Source organism: Aquila chrysaetos, chromosome 14, assembly GCF_900496995.4.
Source record: "Aquila chrysaetos chrysaetos chromosome 14, bAquChr1.4, whole genome shotgun sequence".
NCBI lineage: Eukaryota > Metazoa > Chordata > Aves > Accipitriformes > Accipitridae > Aquila > Aquila chrysaetos.
This window is the reverse complement of record NC_044017.1, coordinates 3,930,160-3,956,425: the sequence shown is the minus strand read 5'-3', so window position 1 is coordinate 3,956,425 and position 26,266 is coordinate 3,930,160. Positions and strand designations below refer to the sequence as shown.

General features: G+C 40.7%; 1 long non-coding RNA gene across 1 annotated transcript; it reads left to right on the top strand.

The window, feature by feature from the left end:
- The first annotated feature begins 19,003 nt into the window (after positions 1-19,003).
- LOC115350659 lies at positions 19,004-25,782 on the top strand. Its single transcript, XR_003926549.1, has 3 exons — positions 19,004-19,127; positions 21,719-21,872; positions 25,264-25,782. It is a non-coding gene; the product is annotated as an uncharacterized LOC115350659 (long non-coding RNA).
- Positions 25,783-26,266: the final 484 nt, after the last annotated feature.

Sequence of the window (26,266 nt, the reverse complement as noted above, 5' to 3'; positions counted from 1 at the left end):
GATTCCTGTGGAAATACTGGCACTCTAGCCTGTGGAGAAAGAACAGGGACTACAGATCTAAATGGGTTTTGGTGCCAGATTTTTGTTCCTCAAATATTACTGATGAGCATAATGGTGACAGAACCATCTATGATGGCATCTTGGTGCCATTGGTTAACATTTTCTCCCACTATGTTGCTGGACCCTTTGTCTTCATCCTTGTGGTGCTGCTTGTGACCTTATAGCAAATAAGAGGACACTTCTGCTAACTTCATCATCATGAGGACAATTGCCAGCTGACTTTCAACTCTTTCATCGGCTGTCACCATCCACATTCATTCAATGTTGCTTCATATGCACCCACCTAAATTGCCCATTGCTCTCTCATGCTTGATAACACTTCCCTAAGCAGCTTCCAATGTATCCACCCCCTTGACAGTTCTGCTAAACACACTCAGTTGAGTCACCTGCATTTCATTTACTGTATATTGTGGGAGGATTTGAGACTGTATTTGTTACAGCTCAAGAAAATGGAGTCCAGGAATGAACTCTTAGCAGAGATGGGATTCATCTCGTCTAATGATGGCCTCCTAAAATCAGGCATGCAGTCAGACCTAGTTATATGAAGTATCCTGTATCTTCACTGGAAGGACTGGCGCTAGGTGATTTATGTTATCTACTTTCAGTGACAAGCCTACCCCCCTCCCTGCTTGAGTTCTTCTAATCACATAGAGATTTTTCTATAGTACTTTTACTGTGAATATGCAAGTGCCTCAACTGTCTATTGGCATCTACATGTTCTGGCAATCTAAACTCCTTATTCAGTTGTCACCAAAATCTGTGGAAATAAGAGGAAACTGCACACAAAAGATCAGAGGGTAATGTAAAATGGACATGGTATAAAAAGAAGAAAGTACATCAGAAGACTAAAGGACATGGCTGAAGGAGGGTAAAGGAAGAAAGCAATTTTCCTCCCACTTCTGTCTTTTAACATTTCAATATTTAATTAAACGTTGAGTATAATAACCTGTAATAACCATATCCCAAGCTAATAAAGTCCTTGGCCTTCAGCCACGGAATCTATTAGTCCAGATTATGCATATTACGTGATAAACAAAAGGTGCCCTCAAGTTATCATTATAATCAGGTTCTTGAGTTGTTAATTTCCATTATGGAAAAACTAACAGGAATGTCTTCAGCTAAAACCAAAAGCAGTAAAGTAAGTCAGAATGAGTAATACGATTAAGACTTTTCAATATGTAAATGTCCAGGTGGATGTTGTCTTTGTGTACATTGCTTTCAGCTGTTCAAAGAAGAGTCTCAAATATCTGTTTTCAAAGATACCGGAGAACTTTTATTCCAGTCAAAATGTTGAACTAAGAAATTGTGGTTTGTGCTGGCCCTATTTCTCTGAAAAACATTCAGGTACTTCTGTGTGTTTGGATTGGCATAGTCTTAGGGTTTGGGGCTTATTGTACTGCTTGAATGAAATAGAATGGACACTTAGATGCTCTTTTCTAGTTTCTCTGTTTACTTTGTCTACCTCATTATTTAATAGGGGCTTGAAAGCATGATAAAATCCCTTGTCTTAAAGCAATGTATTTCTTATGTATTTCAATGGTGCTGAGGTCATATATTAACTACAATGATGAGCCCTCCTCAATGTCTTGGTGAAGGCTGACATTTTTCCAGTCATATTTGCTGTGGAACAGATGAATTTTGGCTATCCTTTATTCAAGTAGTTTGCAATATGTTTTCAAATAATAAATCCACATTTAATGTCCATTACCTAGAAGAATATTGACTTACAACAATTTAGTGTCATAAGTACTGAGTACTGTGAAATTGCTTCTCCTCTGCAGTGGTATTTGTTTCTAAGCCTGAAAAGGTAAAGAAGACAAGTAAAGAGGAATTACCTAAAAATTCAAACATAATTAAATCACATTAGAAAGTAGTTTTTTCTTTGATTGCACAACAGGATATAATCTCAGTTCTTTTTGACCCAGGATTACTACTGTTAACCAGTAGTCCCAGGCACTGCAAGATGTACGTTGAGTCCTTTCCAAATGTCAGTGTGTGAACTTTGCAAATCTCACTGGGCACCTACCCCATCGTTATCCCCCTTTTACTCAGATTTCATTTACACAGTTTGCATCTTGACTCTTGAGAACAGGATGACAGTGGGGCTGCATGACTTTTAAGTTTCTTTCAAATATTTAAATGTTTGAGATCGAACCTGTACAGATTATTCATTTACTTCACACATGCTACAGCACAGTATAGCTGGAAAAAAAGCAAATTCTTAAAGGCACTAAAATCCCAATAAATTCCATAAATAGTGCTTTTGTTGAACAAACAATGAATATTTAAGAAAAATCCCTTAGCTACAATATTTAAATACAGTAAATGAAGACTGCATTCCACTGAAGCTACGCTGTTGCCAACATTAAAGTGACTTTGGATATAACCTGCCAGGCATATGAAAGAAGAACATCCCTCGGCCCAGACTTACCTGAATGTGAACGTTTACACATGATATCCTTTGTCTTAGTCTTCAAAACTTTTCCAGGCACACTTACGTGCATTATCCATAATTCTTTCCAGGACTGGTATCTGCCTCCTGAGGCTGTAGGAGCTCTCCCAAATTTTGCACTCTGTTGTGGCAATATCACTAGTTACTCTCAGGGTTACTCAAAGATTGCGTGCTAAATATTGAATATAAAAAGTAAATGTAGCATGAGTAATTAAAATCACTTCTTGCAGTCAAAGGCAGTAAGCTCTACAGATTGTTTTTTACTATTTTCAATAGTAGCAAGAAACCCAGGAAAATATCCCCTTATTTCTCAGTTCTGGGAGCTCACATTGTGTCATGTATTGAACTAAAGATTTCCTTTGCCTATCATTTTTAAGCAAATAAAGCATATTTTGTTCCTACAAGATTCCCATCTTCCTTCACTGTTGCATACAACACGTTGGTGTATCTCTTCTACCATCTGCTCTTTTGTTACTTCTCTCTTCCTTTTCTTGCCAAACTGATGGAGGACCAAAATCTTTTTATGTTAACAATTTGGAATATTTTTTTTTTTAGGGTAAGTTTATAGCTCGTGCAGATAAGGGACTAAACTGCCTGTCCAACAGTTACAGATAGACCAGTAGGTACAGTGCAATCTCTGTATACTAGTCCATTAATGATCCCTGTAGCATTCTATTATATCCCTGACTTGTGGGTTCATGAACCATATATATCTGTCAGTAGATGTTAAGTTTAGAATTAAAACGTCTCTATCAGGCAGTTCATAAATCCCTGTTTGCTAGAAATCAGGTATCATATAAAAAGGGAAGGATCCTTCTCTGACATGCTCTCTTAAATATCTTCCTAAGAATTTGCTGCTGGCTGGTTGCTGTTGGCCAAACCTGTATGGCAGGTGGTAACTTCCTAGTAGGCCTTTTCACCTTTTCTTTTACAGAATACACTAAACTGTCGGTTAGTTCCATGTACAAAGTCAGCCTCCTGGCAAAGGCAAGACTACAAAATTTATCTTCTGCCATGACGTAACCTAATTCTATATTCTTACTTCCGTCAGTTAGTGACGTTGTTTACTGAGTGAAATCATTGCTCCTCACAGCACCAAGAATTTATTCTGCACAAGTATTTGTTTGTGGTTGCCTATGCAAGAATAATTTAGCAAAGCTATGAATCCCTGAAGAAGAAAGAGCTTTGTTCAGGTTCAGAAAGGGCTGCAGGCAGTGCAAATTCCACTCCCAGCATCAAGTCGCTTAATTGCAGGTGCTGCAGGGCTCACCTTGGCCAAGCTTATAGCCCTTTGAGTGCATTCAGCACTGGCACATTTTGTACTGGTACAATTCTCTTAAATGTGTGGGAACCTGACAGGGCAGACTTGTGCACGGGGCCACAACCTGAACAGACTCTTTGCTGCGCACCTGTGTACCACGCGACATGATGGATGCATCCCTCCTTGTGTGATAGCGGAGAGCTGAGCCGTAACGTCAAGCCAGCACGCTTCCTAGCTCAAGGACCCTATATATTTGGTGCAGTTAACTGGTGGGTCCCAGGTCTGGCAGCAACCTTACATGAGCATCTGCTGATGAAACCCCACGGGGTGTGATCTGCTGATCCCCTGGTGTGCCGCGGTGCTCTCCGCATGCCTGCACGCTGCAGCAGGAGAATATCATCCAAGGAGTGGCGTCTCTGCTGCTGCAACACAGCCTTTTCACCGTTTTTTTCAAGGCAAGGGTGAAAGCGCATCTTATGGTGCACCCAATTTCTTAATGTCGTTTTGCTTGTGATTGTGAGATACTTCCAAATAAAAAGTGGATTGAAATCGAATACGGAAGAACTTCAAGCAGCAGAATTTTTCTATGAGTAATCTAAAGTGCAGCTCTGACTTTCATTTGAAATTAGTTTTCTGGGAAAGCAATGGTTGTAGAAGCTTATTTCTATGCAGTCACATTGGTGACTGTTGTTTTTGTTGCCTTCCAAAAGTGGGTTATGTTTAGTTTAGGTTTAGAAATAATAGGTATAATATGTCATAAGTATCACTGAGCTTAAGTGGGTAAAACCGACTATAGTATTTGCTACAGAACATGAGGGATGTCTCCAGAATATACAAAAAAGTATTTATGGAAGCTGAGGTTATACAATTGTAAAGAATATTTTGAGATCTGTCCACTAGAAGATCCTGCAAAATATTACTTAAGTAGGCTGACCCTCCATGGGGTGGTAGGCATTCCCTGGAGATATAATGGCTACAACTAATCTGTAAGATGACTGAGAAAATTAAGTATTGATTTAAGGCTAGGTCTGATGTTGCACAGTGTTATTAAATTCAATTCAGTGGTGTTAATTCTACGTTTCACACTTTCTCAGATGATTACACCACTATTTTAGTTTCCACAGCAACACGATCCTTGGATTCTTTTTACTCAGAAAATCTTGTGAAAAAATGTGAGTATATACAACATACACACGTGTGTATGGAAAAATGTTTTTCTTTTAAAACCGGTCATGTTAGGACTCGTCTTTGCTTTGATTTTCTCATATCAGATTCGTGCTATAATTCCTGATTTATGTCAGGAATGTCAAAGGTTACTTTCAATCTTCCTTTACAGATTTACACTGTTCATAGACTGTTGCGGAGTTATGTTGAACAGGAATTATACTTCTAAACCCATAAAGGTTTTAGTAGTATCTCTATATTTAAAAGCTGCCTTTAGGTCTGCTTCCCGGCCTGAAACCTCTGACAGCTATTATATGCTATCACACATTAATGGCGAATTGCAGTGTGGTTTTGCATCTGCTTGTGCCGTGTGTCCTTTCGCTGTGGCATGCTTAAGAGAGAACCTCTGGGCCTTGCACCCTGGTCAAAGTCAGGCCCAAACGCTGTGAATGGGCCAATATATACTTATAATTATCCCGGTGTACGTCAAACTAACTAGATCGTAACTAAATACTTTAGCTGACTGCCTTTAACGTCTGCCAGTGTGACTGGTAGCCCGAAGAACAACACTGGTGGCCTCCTCTTCAGCAGCCATCTCTCCAGAAAAAAAGGTGGTAAAGTGAAATTCCTGAGCCAGAGCGCTGCCTTCTTTCCCTGGCTGTGCCCACGTTGCTGAAGGTGACAGGACGAGGATCATTCCCATGCCACGCGGCGCTGCCAGCTTTCCATCCCATTGCTCAAAAAGCCCTTCCCCAGCGTAGGCAGCTGCTTTCTCCCTGTGTTGTTGTTGAGTCCTTTGGATTTAGTATGACTCTCCTGTGACCCTCAAACACAGTAATTATTTGATCTTTTGGAAATTTTGAATTTTGGAAATTATTATTTCCCGGTTCAAAGGAGCCGAAGTAACGTGAGGGTCGAACTGCAACTCCTCAGTGTGGTATTTTTCAAGCACGAAGCTAAGGGTATATTTTGTCTGCCCTGGGATGTGGCATAAGGATCTTGAGGGTGCAAAGCCTGCTGGGGTGTAATGATGGAAGGCTGCATTGAGTAGAAGGCGGCAAAACCATTGTATGTCATCTTTATATCGATGTTGCGTGGTCCTGGGTGAAAACTATGCCTTGAAATGTGCCTGGGCGCTGTCCTGCAGGCAGTGATCGCCCAGTGTCCCAAAGCAGAGCCGGGGGGGAGGGAGACACTGATGGTCCCGAGCTCCGTGCTTGAATCCGCTCCCTGGAAGAGCAGATGTGCTCCCCTTCCTAACAGCAGGCCAAGCAGTAAACTTAGATGCTCTCATAGGCATTTTTTCCCTTCTCATACAGAAACAGGGAAAAAAAAATCTTTATTGTGAGCAAGACCATGGAATTATCTAAGGTTTCCAATACTATGTCTATATTGCTTTGAAGTTTTTGCTTCCACTAGTGTGGCAAGATTTATATGCTTCTGTAATTTCAAAAGGCAATATAAATTCTGAAAATAGATTTCTCAGTCTCTGAAAGCAATTGTTATCTTGGAAGCAGAGACAACCTTGAATGAAATATAAGTGAGGGACAGAGCAAGGCAGAGAGGGTGAACTTCATCTTGCAATTCCGCCTTCTGCTGCCGTGTGACCTACAGAGATAAGAGTGGGGTGAGAAAAAAAATTGCATTGTTCATGCTAAATTAGTCCCAAGATGCTTCTGAGCAAAAATTACTGACTGAACCACGTGTTTTGGTAGTGATTAGCTAGTGTTTTGTTTTGACTAATATTATGTGTACTGGGAGCTGAAGTGAGACCATATGTTTTATGTGTTGTAATAACCTTCTCTTTAAAGAGTTGGTGCTGGATTAAAACACTCTGCTTAAAGAGAGAGAGAAATATTTCAGAGAGATTTTGAAAGAGACAGACAAATTAAACTAGCAACCCTTAGGAAAACTGTTACAATGTTAAAAGACCCAATTGAACATGTCAGCTGATCTTTTAAATATGGAATGTTAATAAGTCCATACTATTATTATAAGTACATGTTATTATGAGGGTATTGTGGTATAAAGAATCCAGCCATATGAGCAAATGTATTTTTAAAAACTACCAGAAACTGCTAGGAAGAAAGATGCTCCGCAATAAACCTTTAACACAGTATTCATACATTTGTCACCGTTCTTCAAACACTGCTCTCCCTTCAGAGCCCTCTGGATTCATGGTCATTAATAGTTGGCATTTTCACAAGGTTCCTTTGGAAAACATGAGAAACACATCTTCTCTTAAAGGTTTTGTTTTCCACCATGAATTTTCTCTCACTCAATGCAAGTAAATGCGTACGTTTTTCACCTGGCCCCATCTGTGTCTATCATTCACTTGACAGAGCAGTGGGTTTAACATCCTAGCTCAGCCGTATTACGCTGGAGTTCACGTACCAGAAAGCCGTCAGCGTGTCCAGCCACACAGAGCTGTTGTAAATCTTACTCCTAACCTGGCTGCTCTTCCTAGGGCAGCTCCTCAGCTCAGCTTTTTCAGCTATGCTATTGAAATGTTCAGATATCACTTTTCTGTAGGAAAAAAACCCCACCCCAAATGCAGGTAAATTGCTAGGGATAAACAGTGTGGCAGAATTCAGGCTGTAAGGAATCTCCAGAGAAATAGATCTCCAGGTGGATGTCTGCTGGGTACCTAGTTTTCATCATTTATATACACAAATTTTCTTACAACATTTCCCAATATCTGTGTGGTTTTGTTGGTTGACATGAAAAAGACAAAAGCAGGGAAAACGGAAGACTTTAATTAGTAAGATCACTAATGACTCAATAGTTTTTGAGGCTGGAGTTTCTATTTGGAAGTGTTGGAGGGAGGCTGGGATGGAAAGGGCAGGACTCGGCTGTCCCCAGATGGACAACTAGTGCTAGAGCCAAGACGACATAGGCTATCTATCATATCTACAGGGCGCTGGTAGAGGTGACAGGTAAGACCCAAGGAAGCCCTGTGTACCTTTGGAGATGCAGATGCAGAGCAGGTGGCATATTCTGGGGTATCTCAAACAGCACTTTGTTTGGGCAGCTAAATCAGGCCTCAACAGTATGGGATTCCTCAGAGTATTTTCTCCTCTTATCCCTGACTGGGAAGCAGCACTAATGAGACTGAGGCTGCTACTTCTTTTCTCTTTCTCTCTTTCTCTCTCTCTCCTTACTAATGGAGCCACTAATGGCGGTTTTAGTCCTGCAGTAATTGTAACTCTGACCTGAAGCACAATCTCATTGAGTAGAGTCAACTAGTAATGATTTTCAGTCGCAAGTGATTTGAATGATTTTGAACCGGTGACCTAGCTGTTGAGGTGAAAGTTGCTATAATTATTCCTCTGAGCAATTTTCTTTCCTCTGAATTAGTTTGTTTTACTCTTCTTCTCACAGTTTCATAAAAGAAACAAGAGTTGTATGTCTGAAGGCAAATCTAAATTGATGGTTATTTAATCTTTCCACCTGTGTCTACTCATGAAATGGAGACGCTTGAACTAACGGAGATCTGAGGCAGCGAATCTATCTACCGCAGCACTACATGCAGTTGAATACCCCCCACTACTGACATGCTAGTGAATGCGTGTCCAGACCCGCTCTGCTGCAGTCTGCAAGGAGTTCAGTTGCAACGTTGCCACTTGCTGTTGCAGGTCTTTGCTAGTTCAGGTATCTCTTCACTATGCTCTGTTTCACCGTGCAGGTGCATTGCCCATAATTTTGAACCCATTTATTTTATTAACGTATCAGGTCCTGCTGCACAAGGTGCAGACTTCTCACGTTGCCTGAAAGCAGCTCTGACAGCCTGGTGTCACCTCATGTTTGGGCAGTTTGGATTGACAAGTTATTTGTCAGCCTGACAGTGGCCATGGGGTGTGTGTGTTCGTGGATTTCTGTGAGGCTAATGTTCAAACACTGAGTACTGCAAACATGAACTTCCCCTAAGCTACCTGTTTTTCAAAGATGGGAAAGATTAGGATTCTGAAGCTGCAGGATTTTCTAGAAATTCATTCTTCTAGAAAGGTTTAGGCAAGATAGTAACTTCCACAAGGATTTTTTTCCCTTGCCCTTCAACAGCTCATAAACCAGAGGATACCATGCGTGAACACTGCTGCAGAAAGCACTGGCAAAGGGGTACAGGTTGATAATTTTGTAGACATTAGCAAATTACATGCACGGATAGACATTGTTCTTTCCCAGTGACAAACCATCAGCTTCCACCAGCACGACCTTCCATTTGGAAGGTATAGCTTCTTTCTGGCTTATGAAGTTCTTTTTGACTTATCCTTTCTGGCTTGCGAAGGTGTACAACTGTTTGTAATGTGTTGTCCTGGCTTCCAGAGGATTTTTTCATTGTTTGTTGCAATTAGGTTTTAAACCATTAAGGTCAGGAGCTGTCAATGTTCATAGAGTTTTTAACTTCTGGTAAGTCATACAGGTTTTGCAGGTAAAGCATTGACATCTCAAATGTAGATTCCAGTGTAATTTTCTTTCTGGCTAGTTGGAGACGGTCTGAAATGATACTTCATTGTATTGCTTTCCTTTTTATTAATTTTGATAATATGTTTTGTTACAGCTTTGGCTCTTCCTTCTTTTTTACAGTTGGGTGAGCAGACTGATACATTTAACAAAAACTTTAGCCACTTGCCAACATGAACAATGAGGGTGTTAATGAGGCCAGATCTGCCTACTATAAAACAGTGGAAGCCCAATAATGATGTGCAAACAAAGCCAAGCCAGTGAACCAGTTTTGTAGTTTACATGAAGAAACCACTGAATCAGACAAATAAAACAGTATGTGAAACAGAAACTGGAGACCGGGATTCCTCCACTGGGGCTGAGAATCATTTTCACTCTCCTTGTTCTGCTAAATTTGAGGGTTTTTTCTACACACTGGAACACCTTCAGTGGTAGAAATGAGGAACCTTTACTACGTATTACTTCAGCTCAGAGTAATTTGTGGTACTTTGGATGGAGCCCGAGGGACAAGACTTACGGAGTTCCTCTATTCAAGAGGAGGATGGATGTGAGCCTGTGTATTTCCTACGCTAAATGAGTGCTGGCAAATGCTCCAGCCACACCGCCCAAGTCACAGCAGGCAAAAGCAGGGACTGGGAGAATGAAGAACCACCCGCTGTAGGAGAAGATTAGGTTCGAGACCATCTAAGGAACCTGAAGGTGCACAAGTCCATGGGACCTGATGAGGTGCATCTGTGGGTCCTGAGGGAACTGGCGGACAAAGTTGTTAAGTCACTATCCATCATATTTGACAAGTTGTGGCAGTCTGGTGAAGTTCCTGCTGACTGGAAAAGGGGAAACATAACCCTCATTTTCAAAAAGGGAAAAAAAGGAAGACCTGGGGAACTACAGGCCAGTCAGTCTCACCTCTGTGCCCAGCAAGATCATGGAGCAGATCCTCCTGGAAACTATGCTAAGGCACATGGAAAAGAAGGAGGTCATTGGTGACAGCCAACATGGCTTCACTAAGGGCAAATTGTGCCTGACAAATTCGGTGGCCTTCTACAATGGGGTTACAGCGTTGGTGGATAAGGGAAGAGCAACTGCCATCATCTACCTGGACTTGTGCAAAGCATTTGACACTGCCCTGCACAACATCCTTGTCTTTAAATTGGAGAGACATGGATATGACAGATGGACCACTTGGTGGATAAGGAATCGGCTGGATGGTCGCACTCAAAGGGTTGCGGTCAATGGCTCAGTGTCCAAGTGGAGACCAGTGACGAGTGACGTTCCTCAGGGGTCGGTATTGGGACTGGCACTGCTTAACATCTTTGTTGGTGACATGGACAGTGGGATCGAGTGCACCCTCAGCAAGTTTGCTGATGACGCCAAGCTGTGTGGTGCGCTCGATGGGCTGGAGGGAAGGGATGCCATCCAGAGGGACCTTGATAGGCTTGAGAGGTGGGCCTGTGTGAACCTCCTGAAGTTCAATACGGCCAAGTGAAAGGTCCTGCACATAGATCAGGGCAATCCCAAGCACAAAACAGGCTCAGTGATGAGTGGATTGAGAGCAGCCCTTAGGCGAAGGAATTGGGGGTGTTGGTTGATGAGAAGCTCCACATGACCCAGCAATGTGCGCTTGCAGCCCAGAAAGCCAACCATATCCTGGGCTGTATCAGAAGAAGCATGACCAGTAGGTCGAGGGAGATGATTCTCCCCCTCTACTCCACTCTGGTGAGACACCACGTGCAGTACTGTGTTCAGCTCTGGGGCCCCCAACATAAGATGGACATGGACCTGGCGGAGGGCCACAAAAATGATCAGAGGGCTGGAGCACCTCTCCTATGAAGAAGAGCCAGGACATTTGGCGTTGTTCAGCCTGGAGAAGAGAAGGCTCCAGGGACACCTTATAGCAGCCTTCCAGTGCTTAAAAGGGGCCTACAAGAAAGCCAGAGAGGGACTTTTTACAAGGACATGTAGTGATAGAACAAGGGGTAATGGCTTTAAACTGAAAAAGGGTAGATTTAGATTAGATGCAAGGAAGAAGTTCTTCACTGTAAGTGTGGTGGGGCACTGGAACAGGTTGCCCAGAGAGGCTGTGGCTGCCCCATCCCTGGCAGTGTTCAAGGCCAGGTTGGATGGGGCTTTGAGCAACCTGGTCTAGTGGAAGGTGTCCCTGCCTATGATAGGGTGGGTTGGAACTAGATGATCTTTAAGGTCCCTTCCAACCCAAACCATTCTATGATTCTATGATTTTATGAAAACGCAGATAGTTTGAAAATTAATACCATAGACTAACTTTGTTTTACTTTTTATCTTATCTTAAATTTTTGTTGTTGTTGTATTGGACTAAAAAGATGCCCTTCATTCAATCTGCTGCCTCTTGGTACTGCCTTTGGTGTCTTTTCAAACAGAATAACTAAATCTACACATATACCTGTTCACATATTGCACTCTAAGAATGGCTTTCCTGGATATCAGCTTTGTACAGGATGCTGTTGTCTTCTGCATTACCCTAGCTCTTAAAAATCTTGTGTCTTAAATAATTCAACAAGCATCAGCAGATTTTTGCTGCAAGTGAGGACTGCGCATCTGTGTTGGGCAATTGAAACAGGTAACTCATTGAAAAATTACATATGGAAATTGCTAGCTACAGAGGATTCACTCAAAATATGTATGTTTTTAGGATTGTGTTTGAATACCATGTTGTGAAGGACTCTTGACATCCATCCACATTCATTTCCAGGATGAAGGATGGTCTGAAGTGAAAAACATCAAATGCCATACATTTTACAAAGCTTATTCCTGTTGCATGTCATGCAGTCTATGATAGTCCTGAAGTGTGTGAAGTCTACAAGTGTAGTCTATGAAATCTATTACAGCCCAGAAGTATATGATAAATGATCCATGTAAAAAAAAAAGGATGTGGCAGCTTGAGCTTACTGAATCTTTATTTATTCTGTAACAACTTCCTTGTGTTTTTACACATTGGGACAATTAATTTAAGTAAATTGGATTGTGCTCATTTTTCAAGTAAACTATGTGGTCTGAGGAATTTTCTTTGAGTATTAACAAAAGCAAATGTTGACTTTTGTAAATATTAATTAACGTCAGGAACATTTTAGACCTTTTTTTTTTTTTTTTATTTCCGGTAGAGATAGTTGAAACACCCAAGTGCCAAAGTAACAACTGACATTTCAGGTCCCACAGAGTTTTTGAATCAGTTTCCTGGCTTTGAAGTTCTCAGTTCATATATGTATACTTGTGCAGGTATATGTGTGTGTGCCGGTTCACTCAGACTAGGGGTAGTACATTTCGTTAATTTACGTTATTTTTCCTCCTGTCACCAATAGCTGGGAAAAATACATATTTACTAAATTTACTGCATTATTGTAGCAAAGACTGTAGCAAAGATGTGGATGTCATAGGGAAGCATGCAGGTCATCACTGGAAGGGTGGAAGAGAGGAGAAGAGCAGAGGTGGCAGCAGAATTGGACCAAGAAAGTTTGAAAGCCCTGGAAGGGTTGGAGAGAGGGCAATGGCAGTGATGCTCATGGTAACTTTGCATACTTTCATTTCATTCAAAAAGCTATGTACTGATATTTTAAACTGTTTTTATTTTATGCTACAATCATACTTCAGGACTTTTCCAGGTCTTGTAATTATCTAAAAATCTTTTAAAAATTAAACTTTTAATATTTTGAGGAAAATATCTCAGGAATAACTTATCCAATGAATTTTCCATATAAAGTTATTTTACAATGAAATTGTCTCCATGCCTGTGAATTAAATAGGCCAAGATTCTCCCCAGAGGGAATTTTTATTGTGAATCTGACTATCTAATCCATTTAAAATTGGCAGTTTATAACTGACACTTCATTAAATTGCAACTTCTGCATACCACTAGAGTTGGTGCTTCAAGTTGGTTAGTCAGGACCTGATCCTGTAACCTTACTTGGACAAGTAATATTATAAAGCTATAATCATTCATTGCATATGTGAGGTCTACAGGTCTACAGAATAATATATTTTGATTAGTTCAATAATTATTTGTTAATGTTGTTGCTCTTTTATTGTGTGTGATTCTGCTTCTGGATTTAACTGTGTAATTCTGCACATGTATTAGTCCTTCATTAACAGTCACAATAAATTGTGCAGCTGGAGTGAGATAATTGCATCTGTGGGGCATAGCAAAATGCAAGATAGATATGCCAATTCCCTAAGGTTATGATTAGTCTATAGGAACCATTCTCCCTTGAGTGTTCTTTTGTTATTAGCGTAAGTCTTTATCGTAGGAAAGACTCAGTGTAATGGAAAATTCATACTTGCAGTTCAAAAACTTTTTAAAAAGTTAGATGAGAAGGAGGGGGAGCAAAATAATTTAACTCCTTACATGCCACACTTCCTTGTACCCGAAAGTACAACAAAGAAAAAGTTGTTCTAATGAAACATCTACTGACTTCTGCTAAGGATGCTACGTGCCTCTGAATGTGCCTGTCCAGTTTTAGAAGTCTTGCCACCAACCTGCCACTCAAGCTCCTCCATCTGAAAATGGGACATTCTCACAGGCAATTGTAGAAGAACGATATTCATTCCCATTTGCTGTCAGTGGAAATGCACAGAGGGAAGTCAGATCTCTTCAGAGTAGTTTCTCTACTGAGTTTAGACATATTTCTTATTACAATGGGATAGGCTGTGACCCTCCTGGATACAGTTTTTATGCAGAAGCTATGCCAGGGATGCTGGTAGATTTGCAAATGATTTACACCAATTTAGCTGCCAATGATTTACAATGGTGCACGAATTCAAGTAGGCTGACAGACCAGATTGCATAGAAAGATAATATGAAGATACTTTCCTGGTTTCACTTATTCTTGATTTTGTAACTGAAATGAAGGTAAATTTGCAATTAGTTCAGGAGGGCAAACAATTTTGGCTGAGATCTTGCCATCACTACACCATCAAAACAAAGAGGCTTTTGGCGGAATAAAGTTAGAATACAATAGAATATCCTGAGTTGGAAGGGACCCATGAGGATTATTGAGTCCAACTCCTGACTCCAGATAGGGCAGCCTAGAAGTTAAACCATGTATCTAAGAGCATTACCCAAACACTTCTTGAACACCGACAGACTTGGGGCCATGACCACTTCCCTGGGGAGCTTGTTTCAGTGCTTGACCACCCTCTCAGTGAAGAACTTTTCCCCAATATCCAATCTGAACTTGCCCTGATGCAGTTTTAAGTCATTCCCTCGCATCCTACTGCTGGACACAAGAGAGAAGACTTCGGCACCTCCCTCTCCAATCCCCCTCATGAGGAAGAAGTAGACAGCAATGAGGTCACCCCTCAGCCTCCTCCGTTCTAAGCAGAACAAACCAAGTATCCTCAGCTTCTTCTCATAAGTCATGCCTTCTAGTCCTTTCACCATCTTCCTTGCCCTCCTTTCAACACATTCTAGTATTTCGATATCCTTGCTGTATTGTGGAGCCCAAAGCTGCGCGCAGTACTCGAGGTAAGCCCGCACCAATGCGGAGTATAATGGGACAATCGCTTCTTTCGACCGGCTAGCTATACTGTGCTTAATGGATACAGTTGGCCCTTTTGGGGCAAGTTGTTGACTCATATAGAGCTTACCATCAACTCAAACTATAATCATAATACTAATAATCTCTCCACTGTCTTCTGTGGCAGTTGGCACCCATCCTTAAATAGCGTGAAGCAAGAGTAAGCATGAAGTTAAAACTGGCAGCGGAGCCTGTCTCCCAAGACCATTCAGCAATGCATCGGCAGTCACAGAACTTAATAATCGCTCAGAATCCAGGGCTTTATTCAGGTTCATTGATGATATCGATGACTGAGGGGACTAGATCAGACGATGATTCCACTTCCATCGAATTATCAGCTATGTGTGCTCTGTTTATGGCAGCTGGGGAAATGTATAACCTGGTCATAGTCAGCAGCTCAGATCCCTATTTTGCAGCAGTGGAAAGAGTAAAAAACACTGAAAACCAGGAATAAGCAAGGTTGTGAGGTATGCCCTTGTAGTTTTAGTAAACAGAGGTCTGCAGGAGGATATTTTCTTTATGATTTCCTGACTGCGCTGGGATACTTGCCAAAGCTAATGTTTTGTTGAGAGATACGAAAGACTTTTAATTAAATGGTCAGGTGCCAAAAGGTTAGGGTAGAATTGTTCTTTCTTTCCAGTTTTTGCAAAGAAGACACAGAAGGATCCTATTAATATTACAGAAGGAGTGAACACTTCATGAAGGCAGGGAGGAAACATTGCCTAGCAAATAAAATAACTCCTGAGAGGACAAAAGGCATTTGAATCTGTGGAAAGGTTCTTCATTATTAGGGGAATTTTTGTTGGCAGAACATGGAACCATGCACATAGCAGCCCTATGCTTTAGGACTCATGGCAGTCACGAGTAAGTCAAGAAAAATATTACAGTTTATTTAATCCTTTTACAGCTCCATAAATGTCAGATTTGTTGAGAATTATTGATTTTTTTACAGTCAGTTGAAGGATTGATTCTCACTTTTCTCTGTCTCAGGAAGAACGTTTCACCAAAGAGTTGTATTTGTACATATCCAGGGGACGAAATATTGGGTAACAAACAGAAGCACAGTTTATACTTGACAATATAAGCAGGTAAACAGCATTTGAGATGTCTTTAGCTGCAGCAATTCTTGATAACCTTCATGACAATATTAAGTTGGGTTTTTTTTGTTTACTGTCTTTGGAACCATTCATAAAAAAACAGCTTTAAAAAATAGAGCTTCAAACATGAAGTTTCCCTCTTGGCTTCCATGCTGACTTGTATGAAATCTAACCTTTTGAACTCACGCTTCATTACCTTGGAGATGTATGAAGGCAAATATCTGGAAGTTAAGGTAGGCACTAGTTTATTCCAGAATCCCTCTTTCTCATAAACTTCTCACACAATGCACAAATATTCCCAGAAATGCACAAAAGGTTCAGGTTGGCTGGAGCAGTTTGTCTCAGACACTGTTTTGAGAGGTGGGAGGTGTTGACATGGTATTTGATTATGTTTCCTCATGTGTGGATGGCTTCAGCCTCAGCTTTTGATCACCGGAATCTAAAAAAAATATTATATTCCTTACTTCCAAAACATCTACTGATCCATTGTTCTTGAAGAATTTTGTTCTATTATGTCTGTCATTTTTTTATACCTGGCTTCCTGATGACATTGTATACCAATCTGACATTTGCTTCATATGAAACTACTTTACAAACTTGGTCCTTTGATTTTTCACAGATCATTTCACAAAAGCACAGCATAGATTTTTACTTATCTCAGCAGAAACGTCAATGCTACATGTTTATCTTACTTAAATGAGCAGTTGCAGTTGAGGAAATAGAGAAACAGAGGAACACTATAATAACACCTGCATAAATGGCTCGATACTGCATAGTACCCACCGCCGCACTTGGAACACACAGCTTTCTCTCTACTGACGGTTTGCTCTGGGAATGACTGGCAATTTAGTTTTGGCTAAAAGTTCTCACTTCCCAGTGAAAAAAAAAGGAATACAAAATCAATTTTGTATTTTGTCTACATGTCCGCGGGCCTGCATGGTATTTTTCCTTCTGTTGATAAAATGTATTCTCTTCTCCTTGAGAGAGCCCTAGAGAGAAGAACCTCTACACATATTTTGAAAGGAGGTTCCTAAATCTGTAAATGGTTCTTTTCCTAATTCTAAGATAGTTCAGTGTCTGAGTTTGCCAGGACATTTCTTACAGTGTTTATTCCTGTTCAGGTTGACTCTTTGTCTTGTCTTCTGCCGAATTTTCCTGGTTCACTGCTGATACTGATTAGCATTATCTGTGCAGAAACCTCTACCAATATGGGCAAGAGTGACAAAATCTGGCCTGCAGTAAAGAACAGGTTATTCAGAAGAAAAAAAATCAGATGGTTGAACTAACCAGACACTAATGACTGGGTGCAATGAGTACTGACAATTGAACATTCAGGAATGAATTATTTATCTCAGCCTCATGCACAGTACTCAGGTACATGTTGTGTAAAATTAGATATTGTATTATCAGTCCAAAGTTTAAGCACTGTGTCTAATGCCCATGACAGCTGAACAACCACTTGACAATTCAGTGTTTATTTGGAAAATGAAAAGCTTGTTAAAAACCTTAGAAAAAATAATGCAAACTTTTGGTTATGTACTTTATGGTCATGATGGTTAACAAACCAGTTAATGTGTTAATGTGTTAGTAATTCCTATCTGAATAGATCTGGCTCAATAATTGTTGCAAGACATCATTCATTTGTATTGCTCCAGAGAACATACACTCTCTGAATTCTACTTGTGTTCATTAATTCCTTTCTACTTCACACACAGATATGGTACTTGACATGCTGTCCTTGGTGATGTATAATAGCAATTTGCTTCTGACCTCAAGGTCACTTTCTTTTTCGTGTGTGCTACAAGCTGAGATTTCAGGAAGCCTGTATGAATGCTTATGGTAGAACTGGTGCTCCATAATAACCCCTGTTGCTATGTGATAAACAGTTAATTGCTTCTAAGGCTGTCTTGGATTCTAGAGGTACAGAGCTTTAAAAGTGTATTTGCTGTGCTACATGTATACCAAACTTTATTTCATGGACTGGAAGGAGATATCTGCGTACTTCCTTGTATACCAAAGCACTTCATACCCAGTTCAGGCTACTGTTTGCAGATTTAACAATTTGTAATCCTGGCTGCTGCTTACTTCCAAGGCCTGGGTTTCATAAGTGAGTAGGCTCAGACTAAGGACGTGGCTGAGAGAGACTGGCTGGAAGGCAACTGAAAACCCTCCACCGGGAAGAGATAATTGTTTATCATAAAAAGGTGTTTACTATAACTATTGTAATTAAAAATAAGACTATGGTATATAGCATTTAAACCTCATACTCACAATTCAGTGAATGCTGCAAAATCCCTGCATGAATTTGTAAGCTAGAGAGTTGTAAGTGTGACACTGAGGAGAAACAAACTCTTACCATGTGGCCTGGGGTGATGGCTGGCAGCCCTGTCCCAGAGGACATTCCAGATGACACAAAGAAGGAGGAGGGTAGAGGCGCTTGTTCCCTTCCCAAAGCCTGGTCAGTGTAGGCACCGTTTGCAATTTCTGTCTATCCAGAAGAAAAAAGAAACAAATAAGGCAACTGTCTGGTGGGATAACTTGAAGAGCTAGGAACAGTGGGTTCTGTTATTAATTATTTGATCCCACTAATATAAAAAATGCTAAGAAGCAGGAGAGGCTGATTTTGACTGAGAATCATGCACATTGATGTGTGAGTCTGCTCCACTTCATAAGTGACAGAGATGAAACTACAGACAGTAGTTCCAGGAGCTGTCAAAGGAAAAAAAAAAAAATAGCCAAATGAGAAGGCTCTAACAACAGCATTCAAAAGCCTCCCACGAAGAAAGTTAGATTTTTTGGTTTAAGTCCCTATTTGATCAACACTGTACTTGCCTTCAGTTTTGCAGTTTCTCCCCGCCATCTATTCCCAACACGTGTGAATGACCCCTCCTTAGCCCTTCCGGGGATTTTCCAGAAGGATTTTTGATTAGGGTACAGGAATTGGGGCAAAGGGCTGATGGTTTTGTCTAGATTTCAGAAGAGTTATGATGGACCTCTTACGACATCTGAGAAAGGCTTTCTAAGGATCATCCTCGAACTGCATTGCTCAGGACCCAGGGAAATAGAACCACAAACTATTAAGACGCGTGAGTTCAGAGGGCATGCATCCGACTTCTGTCTCTGTAGGCCTTGTGATTTTCTTTACAGTTGTTCTGACTAATTCAAATTTGTGTGATTTTAAAGGTTTTAAGCTCTAAAATGCCTTTTGTCATGTGCATTTCAAACCTTTTGTGTTTTCAGATATTTTCTAAACTATCTGACCATCTCAAATCTGCGCAATGAGGCTGGCAGCCTGCTAGAGTGGGATTGGGATGGAGACATTTTGTCCCTGATTTTTCTAGCTATATTTTTACATTATGGTGATTATCATAATTCCAGTATACTGATATTCCAGTAGTGCGGAATTGGGATTATAATGCCAGACCTGGATATGCTTCAGTCTGTGAACATGAAGTGTTTTGTGATTGTGGATGTGTTAAACTAGCAGCCTACAAGACAGTAATTGATGAGCTCGTTAATTTTCCTGTATTTGTCCAAACCAAAATAAAATCGAGCTTGCTGGAGGGAGCTGCATGGTGCTGCTTTCTCCTCAGTGGTTACACTAGGGACAGTGTGGGTGGAGAATTCTGTTTCTAAGGGTGAAGAGCTGAAAACTGACCTAAAGAAGAAATGGCAGGTTAAACCCACTGCTTAAAGACCAGACCTTTGTCACTAGAATGACTCCACACTTCTCGCTGTTGCCAGATTTTTTTGCATTATTATGGGTATAACCCAGCAGCCTTTCTGTGTGTCTTACCAATTCTGCTCTGCTGAGCTCTAGACTTCCTTCATTCTTGGAGGGCTTTGCTCTCACTCTTTGCATGTTTCATGGACTGTTTATGATTGAGCTACTCCTTGACTTTGTATGATTAATGTATGACAGAGGGAAGAGGTTACATACTTGCCTGAAATGAAGGTTAAATGCCTGAAATGGGGGATCATGACTGTTAGACTCAAAGAATGGAAGACTTTTCATTCAAGACATTTCATTTCAACTTTTATAAAATGAGGGTCAAGATGCAATCTCTAGAACAGATGATGCATGTAGCCTCTAGCCTGTTTTTAAGGATGAACATAAGAAAAAAAGTGTCTTCAGGAATTTAAACAAATGGTAAGCCATATTGATTAAAAACAAATGCAGAAAGAGCAGAAGAGGTAAGGGCAACAGTCCATGTCTGCCTTCCACCCTCATTTTTCTGATCTACCTGCTCAACAGATTTATATTTTGTGCTTATTTGGGGCATCTCTAAAAAAAGAGGAGCAATAGAAACGAAGAATTAGGTGAAGGTATGGAACACAAAAGAACAGGGCAGAAACAGGATGGTGGTGAGAAAGAAAGTGATGGGGCTTTTTCAAACTACTCACTCACTAGCCAGGAGTGCTGCTAAGGAAGCTTCTGCCTTTTTATTCTTGTTCTCTTTCTTGCACTCCTGATTTCTCTCCCTCTTGACATTTTAAATCAAAACTGCCTGGCAAATTCAAGCCGAAGTCAAGGATGAATTGCTCTACAAAAAAATATGCTTTTTGGCAAAATCAGCTGGAGAGAAAAAAAATTTCCCATGCTGTAGCTCTTAACTGTGCTGCAGCAGAGGAACAGGAGAGTATATGTAATTGGTTGTGTATAATTTACATATGATGTGAATCTGTATTACATACAACCATAGGAGCAGACACGGTGATTGAAACAAATATGTTTTGATAATTTTGTGTACTCTTAGGCAGGTATAGATAATATTTAGATGTGAAAGAGAATAGGCAGTTATAGATAATATTTAGATGTGAAAGAGAAGGAACTATGTTTTCAATCATTGCCTACCATGCTGAGACAAATCCACTTCTCCCTTTTGTCCCAAGTTGGTTTTCATAAACCGGAATGTGCAGTCTAAATTTGCAGTAAGAACAATTAAAATTTCATGTTGTTTTTTATGTTCTCAAGTGCTATGGTCTAATGTTTCATTTTGCCATTGGATTTCAGATTAAGGAAGAAGGTGTTTAGAAAAGAGATTTCTCCAGTAGTAATATTCAAGATGTCTTTACAGGGAACCCGAGGACTATTTAGAAGGACTGTTATGGTAGAAAAGGGGAGGTAGCATAACTATTTGTTTCCCCCCTTTTTGTTTACATTCTCAGTGTTAAGCTCCTGAGGTGAAGGAAATCAAATCAAGTCTTTTTGAATTAAGCATTATTATTTCTGCCAGGCAATGGGAATGGTTTCTCAGCATGGTAAAGGATTTGCTGGTAGCTCTTGAAAGGAGAGAAAATTATTTTTCAGTTGCCTATAGATTTCCTGGCAACTCTTCTTAAGGAAGCTCGTGGGCTTCCAAGATATCCCTTGACCTGGTCTAAAAAGTCAAATAATCTTCCCAGGTGTTGCTCAACATTGAAAGAAACACAGAAAATTCTCAGACTGGTGAGGAGCAAAATTCCTGGGCATGTGCATGTGCTATGAATTTTGGGCTATTGCTTATTGTAAAAACAAAACTAAACTAAGCAAAAAAATTCCTTTCAAATAAAAATATTGTAAAGTACTAGTACTTTGCCTGGGGCTGGAAATTATGGTCATGCAGAATATTGGAAATCACTCAAGTTGTTCACAGTTTTCAAATGAAGGTTGTTTCCTGTGTTTTCTCCCTTCCAGTTTTGAGAGAGCCCTCCGTTTGTGCTTCTTTCCGAGATGTGCTGCAGGAGGGCTATTTGGGAAATCTCAGAGCACTTTGTGGAAAAGTGAAGCCTCTTCTACCCTTCTCAGCATGGTCCCGGTGCTGCTGGATACCCAAAACCAGAGTCCTGAGGTGAGCCAGGTGAAAGATGTTATCCTTATTTAGAGACAATTAAAACCAAGATGTTTGCAGAGGGTTTCCTTGCAAGTTGCTCACAGCTCCACCCCCAAAAGACTTTACAAAGCCTACAGAACAAGAGGACACAAGCGAGCATTCCAGGATGAGTATTGATGTACAATTACAATACTGTTTACTGCCAGTTAAGAGTGTAAACTTCGGAGAATGAATGTTAAAGGACCTCAGAGGGCCATGTGTTCCTCCTCCTCCTCTTTATCATTCCTCTTTCACACCAGTTCAGGGAAGCAGCCTGCTGGCCCCAGATGGTCTGCTGAGCCACTCACAGCTGGCTCTTCTTAAGGGGGTTACTGGTAATGAGCTGAGCACCTGGGAAATCAGAAATGAATACCTGGAGTGATATCTTCATTTTGTCATCCATTGATATGGGAAATATGAGAGCCTGAAAGTGCGAGACTCTGCAGCCGGAGGAGCTAACAAGCATTTGTGCTCTTCAGTGCCATGGCATGAATGGCCAAGTGTCTTACTGTGATCACATCAGGACTCTGCTCCTGCAGATTCAGCAGCAGTGAGACCATGCTAGTGAGGGCTACCTCTTCTATTAGGAATTTATCTTTCACATTCGCAGCTCTGAGCAAATATCTAAATATTTTAAATGCAGTGCAGTATTTTTTGTGCCGCTCCTGTGAAATACACCATAGGGAAGGGCTTCATCAATTTTACAGAGTGGTCACAGCACAGGCAAATCACTGACAGAAGGAGAACAGTTTTCAATTTGCCAAAATGTAGACTTTAATAAGTATTTCCACTGATGAAGAGGCTTTGAAATGGCATGGCCTTGTGAGCACTGCAGCCACCGTGAGGAACTAGGGTCTGTTTCAGTGCTGTGTAGAATGCAAACAACTTCAAATCCCAATACAATCAAATAAAAATAGTATTAACCTCTTATATAAAGGGTTCTTCACTTTCATTCTCCTGAGCTTTGGCTGCTTATACTATGGGGTATTTGCAGCTCCCAGGGTGACCTTGGTTGGGCAATTCATTAATCATCTGTGCCTCAGTTTTCCCATCACTACAAATGGTGATGATAACATTTACCTACTGCACTGGGGCTCTGTAAGGCTTAATTAGCCAACATTTCCAAGACATTTTGAAAATGCTGCAAGATCTTCAATTGCTGAACATTACCAAATTAAGGCATGGGTGATATCTCTGGCACGAGCAGTGTGATGAAAGAAGATGTTCTATTTTTGACTTAGATATCAGTATGTCATGTTGCACCAGGCGCATCTGGAATGGTACCAGGTTTGCATATGATGCCATATAGTTATGTAGCCTGTGATTGTGTATAAATTAATGCCATCCTTAGTGTATTATGGATTACACACTTAAGGCTTGATGTTACTTTTGTTCTGATTTCATGCTACTGTAATTCCATCAATTTCAGCTACACCTCATTTACAGCAAAAAGATTAGATGCTGTACAAACTCTGTATATGGTTTGCATTCAGCCTTATAAGATTCATTTTTGTCTTTGTGGGAGCAAGTCTCTTCTGCTTTCATTTATTCTGTTCAGGATTAGCATGCATAGGTGCGTTTGGTTGTTACTCTTACTGTCGTAGATGGCAATTGCTATTATTAGTGTTTGTTGCTGGGGTATCTGGCAGAAATGCAAACAGAAAAGGCAGGCTCTGGAAGGATGAAATGACTGAATTAGTTGCTCTTCTAAAGCATGCTTTCAGTTTTCCATAGAATCAGGTTTTGCTTCTATTTTTATTCTGCTTGCACAGACATACACACACTTTGACTCGTCCCTTAAAGCTTTAACAACACTTACTAAACCCATCACTGCTTTGTGCTTTACATCAGCCAAGAAGGGTTGAAACTCTGGCAATCTTCACAAATTCCACATTACGTTTGTCCTTGCTCTTGCAGTCCGTGACAGTTCTGGCAATGGCCCCAAAAGCCATCGAAAACACTTTTTCACTTGGATTATTAAAACCATCAAGGATCACTGTAAATATAGCTTGGAGCTCTTTCTTCTGCAAAACCAGACATGTTAAAAGGGCTGAAATAACTACCATTTGCTATAAACTGGATGGAGAGGAAAATGATTAGAAAGTGCCGGTCCAACGGTGCATGCACTCAGCCATCTGCTACGGGGACAGCGAGCTTTGGAGGCGGGAAGGGAAGGTTATTTTCCACTTTCCTTCACATTCCTGGCTTGCCATAGTGCCAATGCACAATGTTCTGATCCTGCTGTAGCCTTTCTTATTGTGCCTTTTCTGAGTGAACTGTATTTTTTTGTGCGATGAGAACCAACTTTCTGATTCTGGTGTATTCCCTGAATTCACTGATGATCTTCAAGGATTCAAAGCCGTGAATGAACAACTCCCCACTCACCTTCTGCAGCTGCAGAGCAGCATTTCCAACTCTGAGAAGATCAGCTCAGCTAATAGTAGGATTTAGGTCAACTAGCCATTTCTTTGAGTGGCCCAGGATGGACTCATCTTTTAATACTTTGTAAGTGGATTCAGTGCAGAATACCTAAACCAAAATGAAGTGACTGGCAAACTGGTGGGAGATGTTTCCTAATGTTTACCATTCTCGAACTGCTCAGTTGTCTTACGACTAAGAAAATCAGCACTTGTAAAATCCACTTTGCTCTGGTTATGAACATCATCCTTGCTAAGTGCCTTAACTTTTGAAATGCTAAGGATCTTCTATTTGCAGCCCTGTAGTCTGCCTTTTTCCTTTGCAGTTCTCATGCTGTTGTTGTTATGCTGTTATTCTCACCATCTTACACCTGCAAACCCCAATATTATTGTTCTGTCAGGTTTCTCATGTGAAGCAATTGCCACCTGCATTGAACTGGCTCTTTGTTACCCACTTTTTCCTAGTCCTTATTTTGAAGATTTTGGTTTACATCAGAGGAAGAACAAGACTCAGTGAATAACAATGTAGATAATAATAATTTAAATAGCCAATAAGAATTACTCGATGATGTGTGTGCACAAAGATTGACAACAGATGACTGGGCAGCACCTGCAGCTCATCAAAATGTTCTCCAGTCAGTGCTGATAGTGGGAACAGTCATGCGAGGTCCTGATGAAAAGTGTCCAGGCTTATGGGAAAAGCCTGGTGAAAAATCAACAGTTTTTGTTCTTGATGGCAACCTCGAAGACAGTGTATGTGACTAGCCAAAGACACCAGAAATAAAACTTTGTGCATGCAAGTCTATCTCAGCAGCTTTTTTTGTGACGCCACGCCAAATACGTGCTAAGGTGGGATACAAGCCCAGGACAATTTAGCTATTGATGTGAGTCATTCTTTTGTTGAGAAAGACTGACAGCATTAAGCCTCAGATATCCCTAATTCTTCAAAACAGGAAGGAGGCTCAGAGCGGCAACCAAGGTCATCGCAGTCACCTTCAGCAGCCGCTGGTGCAAGGGGGGAACCGCCTTGGTAAAAATGGAAAAAATCAAGTCTGTGGTAGTGTTTGACGGTGATCTGTCGGATAAATATGATTGCTCTTACTGTTAGAGGAGAAGGAATAATCCAAAGGAGGATGCATTATAGAGCTAGTCCAACAAGATGAATTCAGAACGTTTTTCCCTCACCTAGCTAGAGGAAGAACACCTTCCAGGTAAGTCTCTGGCATTGATAAACATTTCAACATGGTTGACAGATTTAATCAAGGAGGATCCTTCTTAATGGCAGCTTTCAGAGTGTCAAGTGCACAGCTGGATTCAGGACAAAAGTTGGACTAATCAGGAATCAGCTGGCAGGCCTGCACAGGTAGCCCAAGGCATGCAGTAAAATAACAAAAATTCCACTGTCATTTCAAATCAGCCACTGCCCTTGTGAATTTAGAAAGGATTGGATTCTACTTTTTCTGTCAATGTTTGGTAATGTACTAGGCAGAATGGAATTGTGGGGTTCGTGTTGATTAGATCTATCCAAAAGCTTACCAGTCTACCTCATGACGAAGGGCTGGCTGGCTTCGAAATATAAAAGTATATACACCCAAATGTCCGCAGCTGTTGAGACAAGAGGGGCAGGTGATTTTGGAGCTGAGACCTGGCATTGTACCCTGTCTACATGTGACTAATAGAATCAGCATAGCTGCTGTTTCAATTTCCATGTTGGCACATTCATTATTTTTTCTGCTGCTACCCAACAGGTACAGTTGGTTTATCAGTCCTATTTATCTAATGGTATTAAATAAAGTGCCTTGCAATATCCCAGTATAGAATGTGACTGGAATACCTTTGTGGCTTCACTGAAATTTCAATTTACTTCAGATCTGAACCCCCCTTGAACCACCATACTATGGCTAGGAAAGCCATTCATTTCTCCCGTTTCTTTTCTGCTTCACAGCAGACATGTTG